Source organism: Dendrobates tinctorius, unplaced genomic scaffold (assembly GCF_039654945.1).
Source record: "Dendrobates tinctorius isolate UK_male_01 unplaced genomic scaffold, ASM3965494v1 ptg000015l, whole genome shotgun sequence".
Lineage (NCBI taxonomy): Eukaryota > Metazoa > Chordata > Amphibia > Anura > Dendrobatidae > Dendrobates > Dendrobates tinctorius.
In genome coordinates, this window is record NW_027361683.1 from 6792678 (window position 1) to 6816593 (window position 23916).

Consider the following 23916-nt stretch of genomic DNA (forward strand, 5'->3'; position numbering starts at 1 on the left):
ATTTAAACCAGTAGGAGAAATTGCGTTGAGTGACCAGATCCATTTGGTTTCCATTCTTGCTAAATTTTTACTGATGTTTCCACCTCTTACGTGTGGTTCACCCCTCCCTGTCTTGCTCTACACAAGAAGAAATGCGTAGAGCAAGACAGGGAGGGGGGAGCAGTTGAATAAGCCCCCCCAGCGGACCGGACAGCGGCAGTTTACATACATCTGAACCGATATAAAAAAGGTATTTATGCATGAAAGGTGCGGGGTCAGGGGGAAGCAAAAGTACTAAGAGAATCCTTATGTGACACACAATTGAAAGATATCATTATATGATATCTCAAAAAAGGGGTGACAGATTCCCTTTAGTGGAGCGTTTACTGTAGCCCCTTTCAATAAACCTCTCTCTCAGTATCTTTGCCTCTCTTTCAAAATCCGAATCTTCAGAACATATTCTTCTGATTCTTAAAAACTGACCTATTGGTATTGACCTGATTAGGGCTGGTGGATGTGATGAAGACACATGTAAGAGTGCATTGACAGCTGATGGTTTACGAAATAAGTCAGTTTGTAGGCAGTTAGTTTCATCCCTTTTGACTTTAATGTCTATAAAGTCAATAGAAGCATAGTCACAATGATGTGTCAAATGTATATTTGATTGGTTATTATTGAGTGTAGAAATGAATTTATTTAGTGACTCAATATTGCCCTGCCAAATAATAAAAATATCATCAATGTACCGTGCCCAAAAAATAACACGGTCCATTGATGATAAGCAATCAGATAACAAGAGGTCCCTCTCCCAGAGCCCCAGGAAAAGTTGGCGTATGAAGGCACGAAAGATGCCCCCATCGCCATGCCCTGGAGCTGCAGGTAGAAGGACCCCTTGAATAAAAAGAAATTATGCGAAAGTGAAAACTGCAACAGCTGAACAATGAAAGCTCTCCTAGATGGAATGATGTTAGAGGAATTCAGAAAAAATTGTGAAGCTCCTATTCCATCAGTGTGGTGAATGTTGGTGTACAATGACTCCACATCGCATGTTACTATGCCATACAACAAGGCCTATGCAAGACTTCCTATTAACTGAACTTCAAACCAAAAACTAAAGGAAGTATAAATCACAATTCTATAATAGACATTCAATTTGGTTAAAACCAACATTTATTTGGTCATAGATAAAATACATACTCATTGTATACATCACAAAAAATAGAGATACACGGTGCACAATATAGCCACCAACAAGGGTATCAAAATAAACAGAATTCAGGGAAGAATGTAATTTTGTATAATATTGCTGTAGTGCACAGGATTATGTCTACACAAATTATAAACCAATATTAACATCATGCGGTATATTTATAACATCTGTGCACCTCTCTTAGATGTGTAAATAAATAACATTGTCCCCAGATACTGTGATCAACATCTAGCATATGATTCCAAAAGGACAGATAAAAGAAACTGCCAAAAAATGTGCTTTATATGAGTTACAGGAAATTTCCCTGAGACAACTGCTAAAGAGCAAAAATAGGACAGGCTGAAAGTTAATTATCAAAGAAATATATACATCTCTCTTTTTAAAGTGCTATGTGCAAAATGCGATAAGATATGGATATCATTTATATAATTATATGTAAATTGCCAAGTGGCAGTGTACAGATAGACAGCCTCAGAGTCAATGAAACTCAATCATCTCCAACCATAATGAAGCATGTCTCTATGTGGAAAAACCCATGATCACAGTGAAGAGCCAATACATAGAATACACATCGCAGCTAAAATGTGAATACCTGACCTGTTAGTGGCAGCCATTCCCCGAAGCGCGTTTCGCGTGAGCTTCTTCAATAGGGGGTAAGTATATGTGAATATTGTTTAATGGTCTATTTATAGTCATGTCTCCTGTTACCTGGGCGGTCGGTAATGGCGCTTGCTTCACATCGCCGGTGAGGTGACGTCAGAAGACTCAGCGTCCCACGTGATCAACCCACGCGTCGCCATAGTGACGCACTGACCGGCAATGATTACAAACGCTCACCGCCGAGAGCTGAGGGAGGGAAATGAAAGAAGAAAAAAGACAAGGATTGTATAAAAGAGCATAGTGCTAAAGCGAATTAGCCACAACAGGGGGAGTTCATTCTTTCACCATAAAGTTATAAGCTTGTGTTTGAATAAGTATACAATGTGCACAAGTGCTACAAATGCAACTAAAGTGAAAATACTTCTCAGTCTAAGTGAAGTCAAATGTATTAATATTCAACTGAATAGTGTGAAATTGCGAAATCATGTGTGCATGATGTAACTGTGAATAAATGAAGCAATATATTAATAATAAAAAATAAAAAATAATATTACACAAAAATACTGTGTTCTAATCTTGCGGTGCAATGAACATAAATATTGTGACACCAAAGTGTGCCAAAATAAATAAATTTAATGGAAAAAGTTTTTACTCCCACATATTACAAAAATATATCACCCACATTAGTGAAATGCTATCCAACATAAGGTCCCACAAAAAAAATATATATATGTATGTGTATATGCAGCCAAAAAGAAAGACAAAAAATCTCAGAAAAAAAGGCAAAAAATCTCTAATACATGTGTATACATAGGTGCACATCTGCACACATGCATCCCCCTGAGAACTGGAGGAAAAAAAAATGTTTTTGCTTTCTTTTTAAAGAAACCTGAAAACTACTCTACAAAAATGTTACCTCATTGTTAGCATACTTTTCAAAAACAATGTCCCACAATTTACTATATAAAGTAAAAAAATATTTTCTATATGCAATCAAATATCCCCTTGCAAAAACATGCAGGAGAAAAAAATTTTTGAGAAAAAAATTCCATATTTTCCTTCTTTCTCCTCTTCTTGTTCTTCCTTCATATAGGCGCCCTTAAATAGAGTCCCTCAATACTCCGGACAAGACAGATACGAATTTCTCCATACTTTGAAAAATGATAATACAAGAGTCCTAAAACTGAAAAAATTAAAATTAAAACCAGATAATAAATAAAGACAAGATTAAGATAAAAACCTATTACAAGAAAGGGGCAAAACTCAAAATTTCATTTAACCCATCTGGTTGAACAGAGCCTATCCTGAATATCCATTTGGCTTCTAATTGAGCCAAATTTTTCCTCCAGTTTCCACCCCTTTGATTTATAAAAACCTTATCTATACCAATCACTTTGAGAAGTTTGGCATTACTGCCATGAACTTGTTTAAAATGTCTTGGTATGGGTTTGAGATCCACATCATCAGTAGTGTCTTTGGCATTGTGGATGTCTCTCACATGTTCTCTAATTCTCACTTTTAAAGGTCTTGATGTGAGACCAATATAGATTTTCTCGCACGGACACATTGCGTAGTACACTACACCTACCGAGCTACATGTTATATGTTTATCAATTTTGATAATCTTTTTCCCATCACTTGTCTTAAATGTGAGCGCTCGTTGCATGTTTGGACATGCTATGCAGTCCATGCACGGGAAAAAACCATTTTTCAATCCCTTAGATCCCATACAGATGTCCATTTCTTCTCCTGTATAGTAACTGTGAACCAGCAGGTCTCTCAAGTTTCGAGATCTTCTATATGTGATGGAAGGAGTATCAAAGACATGCTTTGTAATGACATTATCTGCCTTCAAAATTGGCCAAAATTTATTTAGAGCTCTTCTCATATCGGACCACTTCTCACTATAGGTTGAGATGAATCTTACCTTTTGTTCTTCCTGTATCCTGGATCTCGATTGTAGAAGGTTATTCCTTTTTTCCGCTGCTGCTCTATTATACCCTTGTTTTATACTTCTTTTTGAATACCCTCTGTCCTCAAATCTTTCTGTTAATTCACTAGCCTGCTTCTTGAAAAGGTAATCATTTGAGCAGATCCTTCTGATTCGTAAAAATTGACTCGTTGGAATAACATTCAACAATGGTTGAGGGTGTGACGAGGATGCATGTAAAAAAGTGTTAACGGCTGTATCCTTCCGATACACATCAGTTTGCAGGAGATTATCAGGTCCCCTGAAAATTAGAATGTCCAAAAATTCAATCTTCTCTCTGTCATATTTACATGTCAATTTGATGTTCATTGACTTATCATTGAGAATGTCGAGAAAAGATAGAAGGTCCTGTTCTGTGCCCTGCCAGATCATAAGAATGTCATCAATATATCTGGCCCAGAACAGGACCTTCTCAATAAATGCAATGGGTTTAGAAAAGAACAAATCTCTTTCCCAAAGGCCTAAAAACTAATTTGCATATGAGGGGGCAAATGCCGCCCCCATTGCAGTTCCACACTGTTGTAGATATACTGTGTTCTTAAACAAGAACTAATTGTGCTCCAACGAAAATTGTAGGAGGGAAATCAGGAATTCAGTTAATTCTGGATTGAGGTCTGACATTCTAAGAAACATCCTAGTTGCTTTGATGCCGTCATTGTGTCTGATGGAAGTATACAATGATTCCACATCAATTGAAACCAGCCACATGTCTTTATCCATAGGTATGCCTTCTATCTTGGACAAAACGTCTCCTGTGTCTTTAATATAAGAGGGCAAATTCTGGGCTAATGGTTTCAAATAAAAATCAAGATATTTACAGATTTGTTCGCATAAACTGTCTCTGCCTGAGACAATTGGTCGCCATGGAGGATTGGAAACGTTCTTATGAATTTTAGGAATGAAATACACACATGATGTATTTGGGTATCAAATTACCCTTTAGATCTTTTGTAATTGTTCCCTCATGGAACGCCTGATCCAACATTGTCTGTAATTCATTTTGAAACATGAGAGTGGGGTTGTAAGTCAATTTTTTATAGCATATTGAGTCCCTAAGCTGTCTAAATGCTTCTTTTTCATATTGTTCTATAGGCCATATGACAATATTGCCTCCTTTATCTGATGGTTTGATTACAACCCCCTCAAGATCTTGCAGTTCTCTAAGGGCTTGTCTCTGGGTGGGTGTCAAATTATCATTGGAAATTCTTTTAGAGATTTTTTCGAATTCCTTCGTCACAAGTCGGACGAATAATTCAATATTGGGATACAAATTTGAAGAAGGAAATTTTTTAGGGACAGGTGGATAATATCTTGGAGTGGTAGTTGTAATTACCTGCGCGTCATTGTCAAGTTCTTCCAGGGTTGCAATTGCCTCTAATTCTTGATTTGTCATGAAATTTTTTTAGGACCAATTTTCTTGCGAAGAGATGTAAGTCCTTCACAGCTGCAAAGAGGTCAAAAGAAGATGTTGGTGAAAACGTTAGGCCCAGCCCAAGAACCTCCAATTGGGGTTCAGTCAGATTTTTATTTGAAAGATTAATCACCTGGAGTCTGGATGAGGGATTGTTCTTTCTCCTATCCTTTCTGTTAGAATTACCTCCTCTTCTTTTATAATTATTACCTCTTAAATTGTAAAAACGGCTGTTGGTACTTTGTTCACTTTCCTCATCCCGTGATGACATAGAGGAGATTGAAGATGATCTAGTCTGATCATGTTCCTGATTTTGGGCATTTAACCACCGGTAAACATTACCGTTCTTAAAGTCATTAAGATCTCTTTGAATTTTTTTGCTTTTCACACTCTGGATCTCTTTTTCCCAGATCTGAAATTGCGTATCTATATCCTTATTCAGATCTTCAAGTTCAGAAACTGTCAATACTTCTGTAAGTTTCTTTCTCGTATTGTCAATGTCCACATCATATTTCTCCAAACTTTTTTTATTGCCACTTACAAGAAGTTCCATAAGGGATTTGGAACAGTGATTGCATATTTCTTCCCATTTTGATTTAACCCCTTCACCCCCAAGGGTGGTTTGCACGTTCATGACCGGGCCAATTTTTACAATTCTGACCACTGTACCTTTATGAGGTCATAACTCTGGAACGCTTCCATGGATCCCGGTGATTCTGACATTGTTTTCTCGTGACATATTGTACTTCATGTTAGTGGTAAAATTTCATTCAAATAACTTGCGTTTATTTGTGAAAAAAATGGAAATTTGGCAAAAATTTTGAAAATTTCGCAATTTTCCAACTTTGAATTTTTATGCCCTTGAATCACAGCACACAAAAAACTTGATAACTAACATTTCCCACATGTTTACTTTACATCAGCACAATTTTGGAAGCAAAATTTTTTTTTGTTAGGAAGTTATAAGGGTTAAAAGTTGACCAGCGATTTCTCATTTTTACAGCACCATTTTATTTTTAGGACTACATCACATTTGAAGCCACTTTGAGGGGTCTATATGATAGAAAATACTCAAAAGTGACACCATTCTAAAAACTGCACCCCTTAAGGTGCTCAAAACCACATTCAAGAAGTTTATTAACCCTTTAGGTGCGTCACAGGAATTTTTTTGAATATTTAAAATAAAATGAACATCTAACTTTTTTTCACAAAAAAAATACTTCTGGTTCAATTTTTTTTTATTTTACCAAGGGTAACAGGAGAAATTGGACTGCAAAAGTTATTGTGCAATTTGTCCTGAGTACGCTGATACCTGATATGTGGGGGGAACGACTGTTTCGGTGCATGGCAGAGCTCAGAATGGAAGGAGCGCCGTTTGAGTTTTTCAATGCAAAATTGGCTGGAATTCAGATCAGACGCCATGTCACGTTTGGAGAGTCCCTGATGTACCTAAACAGTGGAAACCCCCTACAAGTGACCCCAATTTGGAAACTAGACCCCCCAAGGAACTTATCTAGATATGTGGTGAGAACTTTGAACCCACAAGGGCTTTACAGAAGTTTATAACGTACAGCGGCACAATGAAAAAATCATATTTTTTCCACAAAAATGATCTTTTCACCCCAATTTTTATTTTCCCAAGGGTAACAGGACCCTAAAAGTTATTGTGCAATTTGTCCTGAGTACGCTGATACCCAACATGTGGGGGTAAACCACTATTTGGGCGCATGGCAGAGCTTGAAAGGGAAGCAGCGCCATTTGACGTTTTTGGCTGGAATTGAGATCAGACACCATGTCGCGATTGGAAAACCCCTGATGTACCAAAACAGTGGAAACCCCCCACAAATGACACCATTTTGGAAACTAGACCCTCTAAGGAACTTATCTAGATGTGTGGTGAGAACTTTGAACCCCCAAGGGCTTCACAGAAGTTTATAACATACAGCCGTACAATTAAAAAATCATATTTTTTCCACAAAAATGATCTTTTCACCCTCAATTCTTATTTTTCCAAGGGTAACAGGACCCTAAAAGTTATTGTGCAATTTGTCCTGAGTACGGTGATACCCCACATGTGGGGGTTAACCACTATTTGGGAGCATGGCAGAGCTCGGAAGGGAAGCAGCGCCATTTGACGTTTTTGGCTGGAATTGAGATCGGACACCATGTCGCGATTGGAAAACCCCTGATGTACCAAAACAGTGGAAACCCCCCACAAATGACACCATTTTGTAAACTAGACCCCCCAAAGAACTTATCTAGATGTGTGGTGAGCACTTTGAACCCCCCAGTGCTTCACAGAAGTTTATAACGCCCGGGCATGAAAATAAAAAATTCGTATTTTTTCCACAAACATGATCTTTTAGTCACCATTTTTTTATTTTCCCAAGGGTAACAGGAGAAATTGGACCCCAAAAGTTGTTGTCCAATTTGTCCTGAGTATGCTGATACCCCATATGTGGGAGAAAACTACTGTATGGGTACACGTCGGGGCTCGGAAGGGAAGTAGTGACGTTTTGGAATGCAGACATTGATGGAATGGTCTGCGGGTGTCATGTTGCCTTTGGAGAGCCCCTAATGTACCTAAACAGTGGAAACCCCCCACAAATGACCCCATTTTGAAAACTAGACCCCCTAAGGAACTTATCTAGATGTGAGGTGAGCACTTTGAACCCCCAAGGGCTTCACAGAAGTTTATAATGCCAGGGCATGAAAATAAAAAAATCGTATTTTTTCAACAAACATGATCAATTAGTCCCCATTTTTTTTATTTTCCCAAGGGTAACAGGAGAAATTGAACCCCAAAAGTTGTTGTCCAATTTGTCCTGAGTACGCTGACGCCCCACATGTGGGAGAAAACTACTGTATGGACACATGTCGGGGCTCAGAAGGGAAGCAGTGACGTTTTGGAATGCAGACTTTGAGGGAATGTTCTGCGGGTGTCATGTTGCCTTTGGAGAGCCCCTAATGTACCTAAACAGTGGAAACCCCCCACAAATGACCCCATTTTGGAAACGAGACCCCCCTAAGGAACTTATCTAGATGTGTGGTGAGCACTTTGAACCCCCAAGGGCTTCACAGAAGTTTATAATGCCAGGGCATGAAAATAAAAAAATCGTATTTTTTCCACAAACATGATCAATTAGTCCCCAATTTTTTCATTTTCCCAAGGGTAACAGGAGAAATTGGACCCCAAAAGTTGTTGTCCAATTTGTCATGAGTACGCTGACACCCCATATGTGGGAGAAAACTACTGTATGGACACACGTCGGGGCTCAGAAGGGAAGCAGTGACGTTTTGGAATGCAGACTCTGATGGAATGGTCTGCGGGTGTCATGTGCGTTTGGAGAGCCCCTGATGTACCTAAACTATTGAAACTCCCCACAAGTGACCCCATTTTGGACACTAGACCCCCCCACGGAACTTATCTAGATGTGTGGTGAGCACTTTGAACCCCCAAGTGCTTCACAGAAGTTTATAACGCTCGGACGTGAAAATAAAAAAATCATTTTTTTCCACAAAAATGATATTTTTGCCCCCAATTTTTTATTTTCCTAAGGGTAACAGGAAAAATTGGACCCCAAAAATTGTTTTGCAATTTGTCCTGAGTAGGCTGATACCCTACATGTGGGGGTAAAACACTGTTTGGGCGCATGGCAGAGCTTGGAAGGGAAGGAGCACCATTTGACTTTTTCAACTCAGAATTGGCTGGAATTGAGATCAGACGCAATGTTGCATTTGGAGAGCCCTTGATGTGCCCAAACAGTGGAAACCCCCAATTCTAACGCCAACCCGAACCCCAACACACCCCTAACCCTAATCTCAGCCCTAACCCTAACCCTAGCCCTAACCCTACCCCTAACCCTAGCCCTAAAGGAAAAATGGAAATAAATACATTTTTTTTATTTTATTATTTTTCCCTAACTAAGGGGGTGATAACGGTGGGTTTGATTTACTATTTATGGCGATTTTTATGTTTGGCAGCTGTCGCACGCTAAAAGACGCTTTTTATTGTAAAAATAGTTTTTGCATCACCACATATTGAGAGCTATAATTTTTCCGTATTTTGACCCACCGAGTCATGTGAGGTCTTATTTTTTGCGGGACGAGTTGACGTTTTTATTGGTACCATTTTCGGGCACGTGACATTTTTTGATCGCTTTTTATTCCGATTTTTGGGACGCAGAATGAACAAAAACCAGCGTTTCATGAATTTCTTTTGGGGGAGTGCGTTTACACCGTTCCGCGTGCGGTAAAATTGATAAAGCGGTTTTATTCTTCGGGTCAGTACGGATACAGCAATACCTCATTCAGGTCATTTTTTTATGTTTTGTCGGTTTTATGCAATGAAAAATAATTATTTTTGCATCGCTTTATTCTGCGAGCTATAACTTTTTTATTTTTTCGCTGATGATGCTGTGTGGCGGCTCGTTTTTTGTGGAACAAGATGACGTTTTCAGCGGTACCATGGATATTTATATGCGTCTTTTTGATCGCGCGTTATTACACTTTTTGTTTGGCGGTATGATAATAAATCATTATTTTTTGCTTCGTTTTTTATTTTTATTTTTTAAGGGGTTCGCTAAAGGGGTTAACTAATTGGACAGTTTTATAGGGCGGGTCGTTACGGACCCGGCGATACCTAATATGTGTACTTTTATTGTTTTTTTTTTTTTTATTTCCAAAAAATGGATTTATTTGGGGGAATATTTTTTTTTTTTTCTAATTTATTTGGGGATTTTTTTTAATTATTTTAACACTTTTTTTTAATTTTTTTATAACTTTATTAAATAGTCCCAGGTGGGACATCACTGTCCTGTGACAGATCGCTGATCTGTCACATCACAGATCACTGTGACAGATCAGCAATCTGTCACAGGCATTGAAGAAGACTTCCTCTTGCCTGCGCTTTGCAGGCACTGAGGAAGCCAGCTTCCTGCAGGCCCCCGAAGGCCCCCGTCACCATCTTGGATTCGGGGGCCTGCAGGAAAGGAGCCCCCGCAGCAGCGCTGCACATTGCGCTGCCGTGGGGGGCTCAGGGAAGCACGAAGGGAGCCCCCTCCCTGACGATGCTTCCCTTTAACCCCCGGTACACCGCGATCGTGTTTGATCGCGGTGTGCAAGGGGTTAACATGTCGGGGGCGGTCCGTGACCGCCCCTGACACATTGTGCCGGGTGTCAGCTGTGATAATCAGCTGACACCCGGCCGCGAACAGCGGCGCTCACCACGTGGGCGCCGCTGATCGCGGTAGACGTACTATCCTGTCCATGGGCATAGGGGCCCGGGTCCCATGGACGGGATAGTACGTCTGATGTCAGAAAGGGGTTAAAAGTACTATCCTCTACAGGGAAGGATGGCATGATTCTCACCCGGAGACCTCTTGGTATTAAACCCTTTATTAGATATTTTTCTAAGGATGCTCTGTTCCACCACATACGGGTGGCACTTACAGTTTGGGCCTGTCATAGGGGTGGGGATTATGCCCTGAATATTTGCGGCTGCCCATATGTAATTAAGCCCATTAATATTTATAAATAAATATGTTGTAACGATAGGAGGATAATGGGCTTGCCAGGTTATTTAGGCTACAGGAATGATGTGAGCAAACTTTTTTTGCAGACTCTGGTATATGTAGTTTAGGCCAAGAGCTGGTCACATGTCTTTTTGCACTGTAGCACTTTGCCTCCTTTGTATATGTTCCTCCATTTTTCCCGTTCTGTGTGATTCCTCAATAAAGCATGTTTTGATTCTAATGGATCTTTTGGTTGTAATTTGTGGTCTCCACACCCCCCATGCTATGCATACTAACGACTGATCCCTTGTTTATCCAACATTATCGGCATCCTATATAGTTACAGTATACATGATGCTGTTATTTACCTTTTTCCGGTTTGTTATATTATTATTGTTCTGTGTTTTGCACAGGTTCTGGCACCGGTCAGATGGATTATAAAGCCAGGGAAAAATCCTGGTTAGGACAAATTGATGATGTTTTTGGACAGGACAGGACCAGTGGTACACAGGCTGGTGATCTCAAGAATGATGTGTTATTTGATTCCATTAAGAAAAAATTGACAAAACGTACAAAAATTTGGTGGAACAGGATTTTTTTTAGAGAAATACATTACAAAAAATATGATACCTAGGGGTCTCCGTGTCCGAGTTCTACCCACCTTTCCCATTGATGACGCGGAATTTGTGACTGAACGGGAGGATGCATGTGGGACTTGTTCAACCACCTTGATGAAATTGCTTGTGGGACATAATACTAAAACCATTAATAATTTGGACAAAGAGATTGATCAGGCCTTGATTGATCTCTGGACTACCTGTTCAGTTGAATAGTTGAAATTATATGAGGAAAATTTGGATAAGTCAGTGGATGCCATTGTGAAGAAAATTAATGAGACACAGATCTCTAAATATAATAGGGATCTTAAAGATTACCAAATGAAAACAGTATATCAATGGAAGAAATTTTCTTCACATTTACCATCAATGCATTGCAGTATCTCCAACACCTCGGTGTCATCAATGATTCCGCTGTCAGATTTCTCTGCCTCTTCAATGACTACTCGATCTAGAGCCAATTATGGGAAGATGAGGAATTATAACTTCCACAAATATAAAAGACAGAGAAATCGCTCGTTTGGAGGCCCGAATAGGGACAATAAGGTAATTAACCTCAGTACTCATACTCTTACATCAGCTGATGCACTTTTACATAAAGGACTGTCCTTTTCGCCTGTGGCAGGCTTTGATAGATTCTCGGCCATTAAAGATTTACATATTTTCGCCAGGTCTCTTTTGTTTAAACGGTTTTTCTTTGATGACAACTTGAATAAATTATTTCCCACAGAGAAAGAACGATCAGCCCTGAGGATATTAGAGGACTTGTCCGATGAACATTTAACCACAGAGGGAGGTAAGATACCCCTGTCAATTAGGCCACACTCTAAGAAATTCCCCCCCCTTTCAACCTGTAGTGCCATCGATCTTTTTGTTAAAGTGGTGAGCAAGGAATTCTTGAAAGTACCTCAGTATATTCAGAGGGATAACTTAACCAGGGAAGAGAGAAGACGCCTTACCTATTTAAAAAGTCTCCCTGATGTTGTAATTAAACCGGCGGACAAAGGGGGCAATATTGTTTTATGGCCTAAACAGCTTTATGTAAAAGAAGCCATGCGTCAACTCTCTGATACTATCTGTTATAAGAGATTGACATATAACCCCCTGTCCGCCTTTTGTGGACAACTCAAGGAGATTCTTACAAGAGCGATGGAAAATGACATTATCTCTAAGGAGCTCTTGTCGGCTTTGATTGTGGTAGAATCAACGATTCCGACGTTCTATCTGCTTCCTAAAACTCATAAGAATGTACAGTTATCACCAGGTAGGCCCATAGTGTCGGGGCGGGGGAGCTATCTAGAATGTGTGAACAAGTGGCTGGATTCTCTTCTCCAACCACTTGTGGAATCCATGCCCTCGTACCTTAAGGACACCAATCAGCTGTTGCGCAGGATGGATTCTCTTTTTTTTTTTTTGGATAATGACACACTGCTGGTCACCATGGATGTGGAGCCGTTATACATGAGTATCCGCCATGGTGATGGTTTGCGTGCCACGAAATTCTTTCTATCAATGTCCAATTTATCTTTGGGATTCCAGGCCTTTATTTTAGAGGTTCTGGAATTCGCTCTCACGCACAGTTTTTTGTTTTCAGGGGGTCCTTTTTCCTACAGCTCCAGGGCACAGCTATGGGAGCGGCTTATGCGCCCTCCTATGCTAAATTGTTCCTGGGGCTGTGGGAGAGGGACCTCCTGATGTCAGATCGTCTGTCATCTATGGAGCGCGTCCTGTTGTGGATGCGCTACATAGTTGATATTCTTGTTATCTGGCAAGGTGAGGCTGGGCCATTGAATGAATTCATAGAAGCACTTAACGATAATGATCGGAATATTCGGCTTACGGGCACTTTTGATAGGGACAGGATTGAGTTTTTTGATGTCTCACTCACTAGGGGGGAGGAGGGCCTGATTCATACAACTATATTTCGTAAACCAACATCTACAAATGCACTCCTACATATGCATCTTCCTCCCATCCAGCACATATGGTGCGATCTGTACCAGTTGGCCAGTTTTTACGCCTTCGACAGATTTGTTCAACTGAGCAAGAATTTGAATCCCAGGCCCTGGATTTGAGAAATCGGTTCTCTGAAAGGGGATACAGTAATCGTTCCATTAAACGGGCATACCTCCGTGCTAAACATAGTAGTAGGAACTCCCTCCTATATAAAACTAAGGAGATACAAGGAAAGACGGATGTGGTGAGATTTATTACAAATTTCAATGCACGGTCGGGTCAAATGCGTGGTATTCTCGAAAGGTCTTGGGCTATATTAAAGACAGATCCCATCATTACTAAAATCATTCCCGATAGACCGCAGATTACATTTAGGAGGGCTAAAAACCTACGGGACCATATTGTGCACAGTCATTATATTGATGAATCCCCCAAGACCTTTCTGGATAATTTCACCAGAAAAAGGAGTGGTGGAAGTAAGGCCTGTGGTCATTGCGTGGCATGCAGTAATATGGTTAGAGATGATAAGTTTTTTGTCTCTTCTGGACAGAAAATGTTTAATATCAGGAAAGCCATTACTTGCACGTCCCGCAATGTAATTTATTATGCTACATGCCCCTGTTCCTTGATCTATATAGGGCTGACCACTCGCCAGTTAACCCCTTCACGACCTTTGACGCCACGTAGGCGTCATGAAAAGTTGTGACAATACGACCCATGACGCCTATGTGGCGTCATGAATTGATTGCCCCCCTGCGGGTCGGGTGACCGGGGTCACTGAAAGGTCACCCAACCCGCACACAAAGGACCCTTCAGAGTTAACACCTGGGGGCGTGGCTTAGCCCCCACGTGCCTACGATCGCTCTGATTAGCTGCTAAAAGTGAAACTGCCAATCAGAGCGATTGTAATATTTCACCAATGAAAATTGGTGAAATATTACAATCCAGCCATGGCCGATGCTGAAATAGCATCGGACATGGCTGGAGACCAAGACCCGACCCCCCCACACACCGACGGACGGCACCGATCAGCTGCCGCCACCGTATGACGGCACCGATCGGCAGCCGCCATCATAATCTGCCCCCCCGCCTTCCGATCATCCCCTCTCACCCTCCGATCACTCCCTCTCACCCTCCGATGAGTCCCTCTCACCCTCCTTTGTGCCACCAACCTCCCGCTATCCGTCCTGGTGTCCCGCCGTCCAGCGTCATGGGCGCCGCCATCTTGGCAGATGGCGGGCGCATGCGCAGTGCGCCGAATCGAATCTGCAACGCTGCAGATTTATTCATTTATTTTGATCACTATGATAAACTTTCATAGTGAGCAAAATTAAAAAAAAAGTAAATCACCGCCCACCTTATCACCCCCATAGTTAGGGACAAATAATAAAATAAAAAAATATATATTTTTTTATTTTTCCAATAGGGCTAAGGTTAGGGCTAGGGTTAGGGCTGGGGCTAGGGTTAGGGCTAGGGTTAGGGCTAGTGTTAGGGCTAGGGTTAGGGTTAGGGCTAGGGTTAGAAATAGGGTTAGGGTTGGACTAAGGGTTAGGGTTGGACTTAGGGTTAGGGTTGGACTTAGGGTTAGGGTTGGACTTAGGGTTAGGGTTGGACTTAGGGTTAGGGTTGGAATTAGGGATGGGATTAGGGTTAGGGTTGTAATTGGGATTAGGATTAGGGTTGGGTTGGGGTTGGGATTACGGTTAGGCTTGTGGTTAGGGTTAGAGTTGGAATTTCGTTAGGGGTGTGTTGGGATTAGGGTTGTGGTTAGGGTTATGATTAGGGTTGGGATTAGGGTTAGGGGTGTGTTAGGGTTGGAGATAGAATTGAGGGGTTTCCACTGTTTAGGCACATCACGGGGTCTCCAAACGCGACATGGTGCCACCATTTATTCCAGCCAATTTTGCGTTCAAAAAGTCAAACGGTGCTCCCTCCATTTCGAGCCCCGATGTGTGCCCAAACAGTGGTGTACCCCCACTTATGGGGTATCAGCGTACTCAGGAAAAATTGCACAACAACTTTGGGGGTCTAATTTCTTTTGTTACCCTTGGGAAAATAAAAAATGGGGGCTAAAATAATTATTTTTGCGGAAAAAAAAAGATTTTTTATTTTCACGGTTCTGCGTTATAAACTTCTGTGAAGCACTTGGGGGTTCAACGTGCTCACCACACATCTAGATAAGTTCCTTGGGGGGTTTAGTTTCCAAAATGGGGTCAATTGTGGAGGGTTTCCACTGTTTAGGTACATCAGGGGCTCTGCAAACGTAACATGACGCCCACAGACCATTCCATCAAGTCGGCATTTCAAAACGTCACTACTTCCATTCCGAGCCCCAGCGTGTCCCCGAACAGTGGACCCCCCACATATGGGGTACCAGCGTACTCAGGACAAACTGGACAACAACTTTTGGGGTCCAATTTATCCTGTTACCCTTGTCAGAAATAAAAAATAGTGGACTAAAAATCATTTTTTGAGGAAAAAAAAATATTTTTTATTTTCACGGCTCTGCATTATAAACTTCTGTGAAGCACTTGGGGGTTCAAAGTGCTCACCTCACATCTAGATTAGTTCCTTAGGTGATCTAGTTTCCAAAATGGGGTCATTTGTGGGGGGTTTCCACTGTTTAGGTACATCAGGGGCTCTGCAAACGTAACATGACGCCCACAGACCATTCCATCAAGTCAGCATTTCAAAATATCACTACTTCCCTTCCGAGCCCCAACGTGTGCCCAAACAGTGGTCCCCCCCACTTATGGGGTACCAGCGTACTCAGGACAAGCTGGACAACAACTTTTGGGGTCCAATTTATCCTGTTACCCTTGTGAAAATAAAAAATAGCAGGCTAAAAAATATTTTTTGAGGAAAAAAATTTTTTTTTCTTTTCACGGCTCTGCGTTATAAACTTCTGTGAAGCACCTGGGGGTTCAAAGTGCTCACTATGCATCTAGATAAGTTCCTTAGGGGGTCTAGCTTCCAAAATGGGGTCATTTGTGGGGGAGCTCCAAAGTTTACGCACACAGGGGCTCTGCAAACACGACATGGTGTCCGCTAACGATTGGAGCTAATTTTCCATTCAAATAGTCAAATGACGCTCCTTCCCTTCTGAGCCATGCCGTGCGCTCAAACAGTGGTTCCCCCCACATATGGGGTACCAGCATACTCAGGACAAACTGGACAGCAACTTTTGGGGTCCAATTTATCCTGCTACCCTTGGGAAAATAAAAAATAGCGGTGTTATGAAAAAGTCACCGTAGGAGGCAAAAGCAGAAATACAAGCTAAGTCCAGAAAACCAGAGAAGTTGGCAACTATCAGATTGCAGACCCCTGAACCTATCAACACAACTAGCAGTAGCCGTGGGGGGTTCCTACGATGCCCTAGACCCCTCGATCACAGCCGGAGAATTACATAGGCCTAAAGAAAGAAAGGGGAAATCTAAACTGCCCCAGAGCAGACCCCAAAGCAATAGGCAGCCCCCAACATATAATGACGGTGAAGCAAGATGAAAATACTAACACAGACAGAAAGATAGACTGAGCAAAGAAGGGGGCCCAAAACTACCTAGATAGGAAAGGACAGGAAGGCTGCTGTCTGCAATCTGCCAAAACCCTATCAAAGACATAAGCCAACAAGCTGATATGAAAAAGGCCCTGAAGCAGCTAGGCTTCAAAAACTAAATCAGCACTCAGGTATTTTCAGAAGACAGAGCTAAATGAATTCAGCACACCCCAGCAGGGAATGGCAGAAATCCAGAAAAACAAAGCAAAACAAAGTCAAAGCACAAAAGCAAAAGGCCGAGCAGCAAACTTAGCTTTAGAGGAACAGGAATTCAGACTGGTCTCCAAGGATCCCACAGAGAAATCACCCGCAGGGCAGAAGGGCGTCAGCAGCCTTATATCCAGTCAGTAACTCCACTCAGCCAGTCATCATCATCAGCCTCAGGTGTTTGATAATCAGGCTCACTACCTTTCTTTACCAGAAGAGGGAGTTCCTCGGGCCTCAGTAATGAAGGGGAAAATGAACTCACAACATAGCGGGCTAAAAAAATCATTTTTGAGGGAAAAAAAATATTTTTTTATTTTCATGGCTCTGCGTTTATAAACTTCTGTGAAGTACTTGGGGGTTCAGAGTGCTCACTACACATCTAGATAAGCTCCTTGGGGGTTCTAGTTTCCAAAATGGGGTCACTTGTGGGGGTTTCTACTGTTTAGGCACACAGGGGCTCTGCAAACGCAACATGACGCCCGCAGAACATTCCATCAAAGTCTGAATTCCAAAATGGCACTCCTTCCCTTCTGAGCTCTCCCGTGCTCCCAAACAGTGGTTCCCCCCCACATATGGGGTATCGGTGTACTCAGGACAAATTGCACAACAACTTTTGTGGTTCAATTTCTCCTGATAGCCTTGTGAAAATAAAAAATAGCGGGCTAAAAAATCATTTTTGAGCAAAAAAAAAAAATGATTTTTTATTTTCACTGCTCTGCGTTATAAACTTCTGTGAAGCACTTGGGGGTTCAAAGTGCTCACCACACATCTAGATAAGTTCCTTCGGGGGTCTAGTTTCCAAAATGGGGTCACTTGTGGGGGAGCTCCAATGTTTAGGCACACAGGGGCTCGCCAAATGCGACATGGTGTCTGCTAACAATTGGAGCTAATTTTCCAATCAAATAGTCAAATGGTGCTCCTTCCCTTTCGGGCCCTGCCGTGCGCCCAAACAGTGGTTTATGACCACATATGATGTATCGATGTACTCAGGAGAAATTGCCCAACAAATTTTAGGATCCATTTTATCCTGTTGCCCAAGTGAAAATGAAAAAACTGAGGCTAAATAAAATTTTTGTGAAAAAAAAGTACTTTTTTTTTTTTTACGGATCAATTTGTGAAGCACCTGGGGGTTCAAAGTGCTCACTATGCATCTACATAAGTTCCTTGGAGGGTCTAGTTTCCAAAATTGGGTCACTTGTGGGGGAGCTCCAATGTTTAGGCACACAGTGGCTCTCCAAACGCGACATGGCAACCGCTAATTATTTAAGCATATTTTCCATTCAAAAAGTAAAATGGCGCTCCTTGCCTTCTGAGCCCTGCCGTGCGCCCAAACAGTGGTTTATGACCACATATGAGGTATCGGTGTACTCAGGAGAAATTGCCCAACAAATACTAGGATACATTTTATCCTGTTACCCATGTGTAAATGAAAAAACTGATGCTAAAAGAAAATTTTGGTTGGAAAAATTAAAATGTCCATTTTTTCATTCCATGTTGCTTTAGCTCCTGTGAAGCACCTGAAGGGTTAATAATCTTCTTGAATGTAGTTTTGAGTAGCTTGAGGGGTGCAGTTTTTAGAATGGTGTCACTTTGGGGTATTTTCTGCCATATAGACCCCTCAAAGTGACTTCAAATGTGAGGTGGTCCCTAAAAAGATGGTTTTGTAAATTTTGTTGTAAAAATGAGAAATCGCTGGTCAACTTTTAACCCTTATAACTTCCTAACGAAAAAAAATGTTGTTTCCAAAACTGTGCTAATGTAAAGTAGACATGTGGGAAATGTTATTTATTAACTATTTTGTGAAACATAACTCTCTGGTTTAACAGAATAAAAATTCAAAATTTGAAAATTGCAAAATTTTCAAAATTTTCTCCAAATTTCCATTTTTTTCACAAATAAACGCAAAAATAATCAACCTAAATTTACCACTAACATGAAGCCCAATATGTCACGAAAAAACAGTCTCAGAATCGCTAGGATGCCTTGAAGCGTTCCTGAGTTATTACCTCATAAAGGGACATTGGTCAGAATTGCAAAAAATGGCCAGGTCATTAAGGTCAAAATAGGCTGGGCCATGAAGGGGTTAAAGGTGAGGATCAGGGAACATGTTCTTGGCATACAGGCCACAGCAAACGAGGAAGATCTTAATCTGCTTAAAACTTTACCAAGACACTTTAAGATCCATCATAACTGCGACAGTAGTGGCCTAAAGGTGAAAGGCATAGATATGATTGATGTGGGGATTCGGGGTGGACGTGTGTCTCAACAACTGGCTTAGAGAGAGACACGTTGGATATGGACTTTGGACACGGTACACCCCTTAGGATTAAATGAAAATCTATCATATGTTCCATTCTTGTGATGCCCCTGTGGTTGGAGCAATGCATGGAGATGCATTGCGCTGCAGTTTGTTTGGTCTTATTTGATTTTAATTTTCTTTTAATTTCAATTCTTTAGAATTCTTGTTGGTCCGGACCGGTATCATATTTACATCTGGGATCCCCCTTACCGCAATGGATGAAGAGTGGTCCTTCCTTTCCTCTTTCCTCCCCTCCTTTCCCCCCCCTCCCTTTCTTCTTCCCCCCGTCCCCTCCCTTTTCTCCTCCCCCCCTTTCTTTCCTTTCCTTCATGGACTAGATTTTATTTTATATATGTACATATATGTATATTACATCTTTGTACTTTATTTGGTGTTGTTTGACTATTATGTACCATTCTAAATATATATGTACTATCCTATGTGCATACACTGTTGTTTATAATTATGTGTGGGTGTACATGTGTATATATGTCCATGTTTTTTATTGATATATTATTCCCATGCATTGAGGTTCGAGACTATGAGATCTATTTCCACTTTAGTTACATATGGGTATTTAATATGACATTATGTCTTTAATTATGTCTATTGCTTTATTAGGTGGCTTTTAAGTGGTCGAGATATGTTCTCGTGTTAGTACGATGCTGGGTTGTACAATACATGCAACTTAATTCTAACATCTGGTTAGCCTGATTAGGGTCCGATTTCGTTTCCTCCCCCCTCCTGCTCCATGATCAGTGACGGTGGATCTGACGTGGTGCTGACCCTGCACGCGTGTGAGCCATGTCCCGGTGCGTCGGATGGTCTCGATGTCTCTATGCGGTGGGAGTGTCTCAGGTTTCTGGGCCCCACCTATCGCATGACGCTATGCCCATCCTGCGTTTCCGGTCTCCATGACTACACCCGCGTCACTTCCGGTCTGCGTCACGGGTACTTCTGGTTTGGCGATATTTAAACTCACTGCTTTTAGACTATGCACGCACCATGACGAAGGAGATCCTCTCCGAAACGCGCGTTGGGGTGACGCGCTGACTGCCCGGCCTCCTACCCATTCCCTTCTGCAGGTAATTATTTCTGCTTTTGCGCCATCCACCAATGTGTGGGTGGGCGGATCATATGCCAGACACATGTTGGATATCAGACCTTGTGTATATGGTTGTTGTATTATCTTCAATTTGGCACTTACAGTTTGGACCTTTTATAGGGGTGGGGATTATGCCCTGAATATTTGCGGCTGCCCATATGTAATTAAGCCCATTAATATTTATAAATAAATATGTTGTAATGAGAGGAGGATAATGGGCTTGCCAGGTTATTTAGGCTACAGGAATGATGTGAGCAAACTTTTTTTGCAGACTCTGGTATTTGTAGTTTAGGCCAAGGGCTGGTCACGTGTCTTTTTGCACTGTAGCACTTTGCCTCCTTTGTATATGTTCCCCCATTTTTCCCATTCTGTGTGATTCCTCAATAAAGCATGTTTTGATTCTAATGGATCTTTTGGTCGTAATTTGTGGTCTCCACACCCCCCATGCTATGCATACTAACGACTGATCCCTTGTTTATCCAACATTATCGGCATCCTATATAGTTACAGTATACATGATGCTGTTATTTACCTTTGCCTGCTTGTTACATAATTTAGCAATACAGGTCTGTTGTGAGAGTAAGCATATCATACAGTTTACTGATCAAGTGGGGGACACTCGAATATGGGATAATCCTGAATTCTCGCAACTTCAGAATTTGCAAGATCCAAATTTCTGGGAGCAATATGGAGTAGTGTCGCTTAATCAGATTTTTGAGAATCAAACCTTATTATCATTTCAACAATTTCATGTGAAGTTTGGGATTCCCCACAGGGATTTTTATAGATAGCTGCAGCTGAGACATGCCATACAGTATCAATTCCCGTTTCCTAGAAGGCAAATTTCTAAGTATCCGTTGATAGGAGTATTATCAACTCAAGGACCCACAGGTGCGATATCCTCCCTATATACTTTCCTGTTAAATTCCAGGATTGCATCCACTCAACTAGCTGTAGAGGGTAAATGGAAGCATTTATTCTCCTCCATTACAGATGAGCAATGGGAGGACGCAATGGAGGCACATATGGTGGTGTCTCTGGCTGCAAACAATAAGTTAATTCAACTATATATTCTTCATCAATCCTATTTAACCCCAAGTAGGCTATATAAATTGGGCAGAAGGACAACTGATGAATGTCACAGGTGTGGGGATGGTGGTGCGGATTTCTGGCATCTTATTTGGAACTGCATACAGTAATTATAAAAAGATACTGGAATCATATAATAGCTACTTTGGAACGGATAATTGGAATACCGGATTGAATGTCGCCCAGAGTTATTTATTCTGGGTGTAGTGGATGAGGAAAGATGGACTCATTATGATAGAATATTTCTCCGGGAAGTTCTATTTATGGCCAGGAAGGCGATAGCATTGAGATGGATGGGGGGGGGGAATCACCTTCAATTCGGCAGTGGAAAAAATTAGTGAATGATGTGATTCCATACAAAAATATATTATATAGGCATAGAAGATGCCCCCAAAAGTGTCACAGGATTTGGGAAAGATGGTGCGACTCACCCTTGACATATCTGGACCCTGATGTTATAACCAAAAATCATAAGAAAAACCCTAAATACAATACTTTATTAATAAAAGACCCAAAGGTCACACCACAAAGTGAACAAGACTAAACAACACCTTGTCCAATGACATCCAATTACATAAAAACATGTAATGGGGAAATTCTAGGAGTCCCTAATACATTCTAACGCTCAATCCTTCCTTGCCGCGGAGGTTGGCACCCTAGGGGGGACGTTGTGGCGCCCCCGCTCAACGATGGCTGTCCCTAGGGACCCTATTGAACCCTGCAACCACTATGGGATCCCTTCCCCGATGCTAAAGGGACCCCTATCATTAGACAAAGATCAACTACAATAAGGAGGACCCTAATCCCCAAGAGGATTAAAAGCAAAAGGAACACATTAATATGATGGCATTATAGTGATGGCATTATAGTGACACGAGTCAAACAGATAAAGGCAAAGAGGTCCACAGCGTATAATGTATCAAATTTCATTTACATGAAGTAAAATCCAATGGCACCAAAATGCAAACATCAAGATAGATCCACAATTGGTAATAATTATATGATAAGTCACTAGATAACCAAAAACTTGCATGAAAGGTGACAATAATCATGCCACTAGATTAAATATCAGGTACCATTAAAGACATAATTCAACACTCAGTAATCAATGCTGCAGATACTCATCATGTCACACGCCATCTGCCATATACGTGAAGCGCCTCAACGCGTTTCGCCCCATCTGGGCTCATCAGGAGGGCCGATCTCAACAACAATTGTGTCCTGATGTGGTATAGTAGATGTGCTGGCATGATACCCCTTATTTTATAATTACCAGCTCCGGACGCTATGTAGGGACACACCCCCTTAACCCTACTGCGCATGTCCAAACTCGAAAGGACTCACCCATTGGTTATACAGAGTGTCTCATTTACTTCCTCTCATCGAGTACGCATATCATTCTTTGATTAACACCCCTGTCACGGGGGTATAACCAATCCCACCCAAACCCCGTCATTATACTGCGTTTAATGATAAAGAAAAACGTGCCAATTCTCGGGGGATGCATATGTATTAACCGGAACATATATTAGTGTTTCCGGGTCAGTTTGCCCTAGTTCTTACTGCGCATGTCGCTCACCAATAATACACATAATGCCAATGCACGGGGCTCACGTATGTACAACCCGGAACCAATTGTATTATTTCCGGGTGAGTCAAAGGTGGGTCTCACCGTGCAGACTCACGGCCTCTCGAAAGCACAATCACTGCATCTATGACACACAAGTGTCTACCGTGCAGGCTCCGGCTGGAAGGCGCCACCATTATGAATCCCTATTGCTGCGCATGTCCCCCACCGGCCATTCAATGCCCGTGTTCAGAACGTGTGCACAGCACCCAGTGGAAACCGGCAGGATGCATCCATAACCAAGCACAATTTCAATAGGTGAACCCAATCTTTTATTTTTAATTAGCAAAACAAGGACAATATATACTACCAGCCCCATAAACAACATACATTTGATGCCCGTGTTCGTCTCTTATATACAGTGCCAAATGGGACACACACAGGATAAATCCATGATCAAGGCATCATGTTGATAGGTGCATTATATCCTTTATTTATGTATATTTGGCTAATACATACATCTATGATCGGCCATTATCAGACCTCAAAACATCTTGATCATCTGGGTGGTCCCATAAAGCGGGGTGTCAAGTCCCTCATGATATAAGGGAACAATAATCGTCAAAAGAATTTGTCATGGTAGATCCATGAGGGTCTTTGTCCTAGACCTTAACAAGAATTTGGAAAACAGTCCAGTCTCACATATTGGTCCTCATAGGAACTATATCTGGGTTTAGTATAAAAAATAATATAGAGCAAACCCATGAAAAAGGATGAAAGATCACAAGAAACAGGCAAATGACAGTTGTTCATTTAA

General features: G+C 41.4%; 1 long non-coding RNA gene across 1 annotated transcript in view; it reads left to right on the top strand.

The window, feature by feature from the left end:
* The window catches only part of LOC141075313 (uncharacterized), a 49506-nt gene extending 29888 nt beyond the window's left edge, over positions 1 to 19618 (top strand). Inside the window, exon 3 of the long non-coding RNA XR_012227270.1 lies at positions 19497 to 19618. This is a non-coding gene — a long non-coding RNA (uncharacterized lncRNA). The remainder of the gene's footprint in view (positions 1 to 19496) is intronic.
* Positions 19619 to 23916: the final 4298 nt, after the last annotated feature.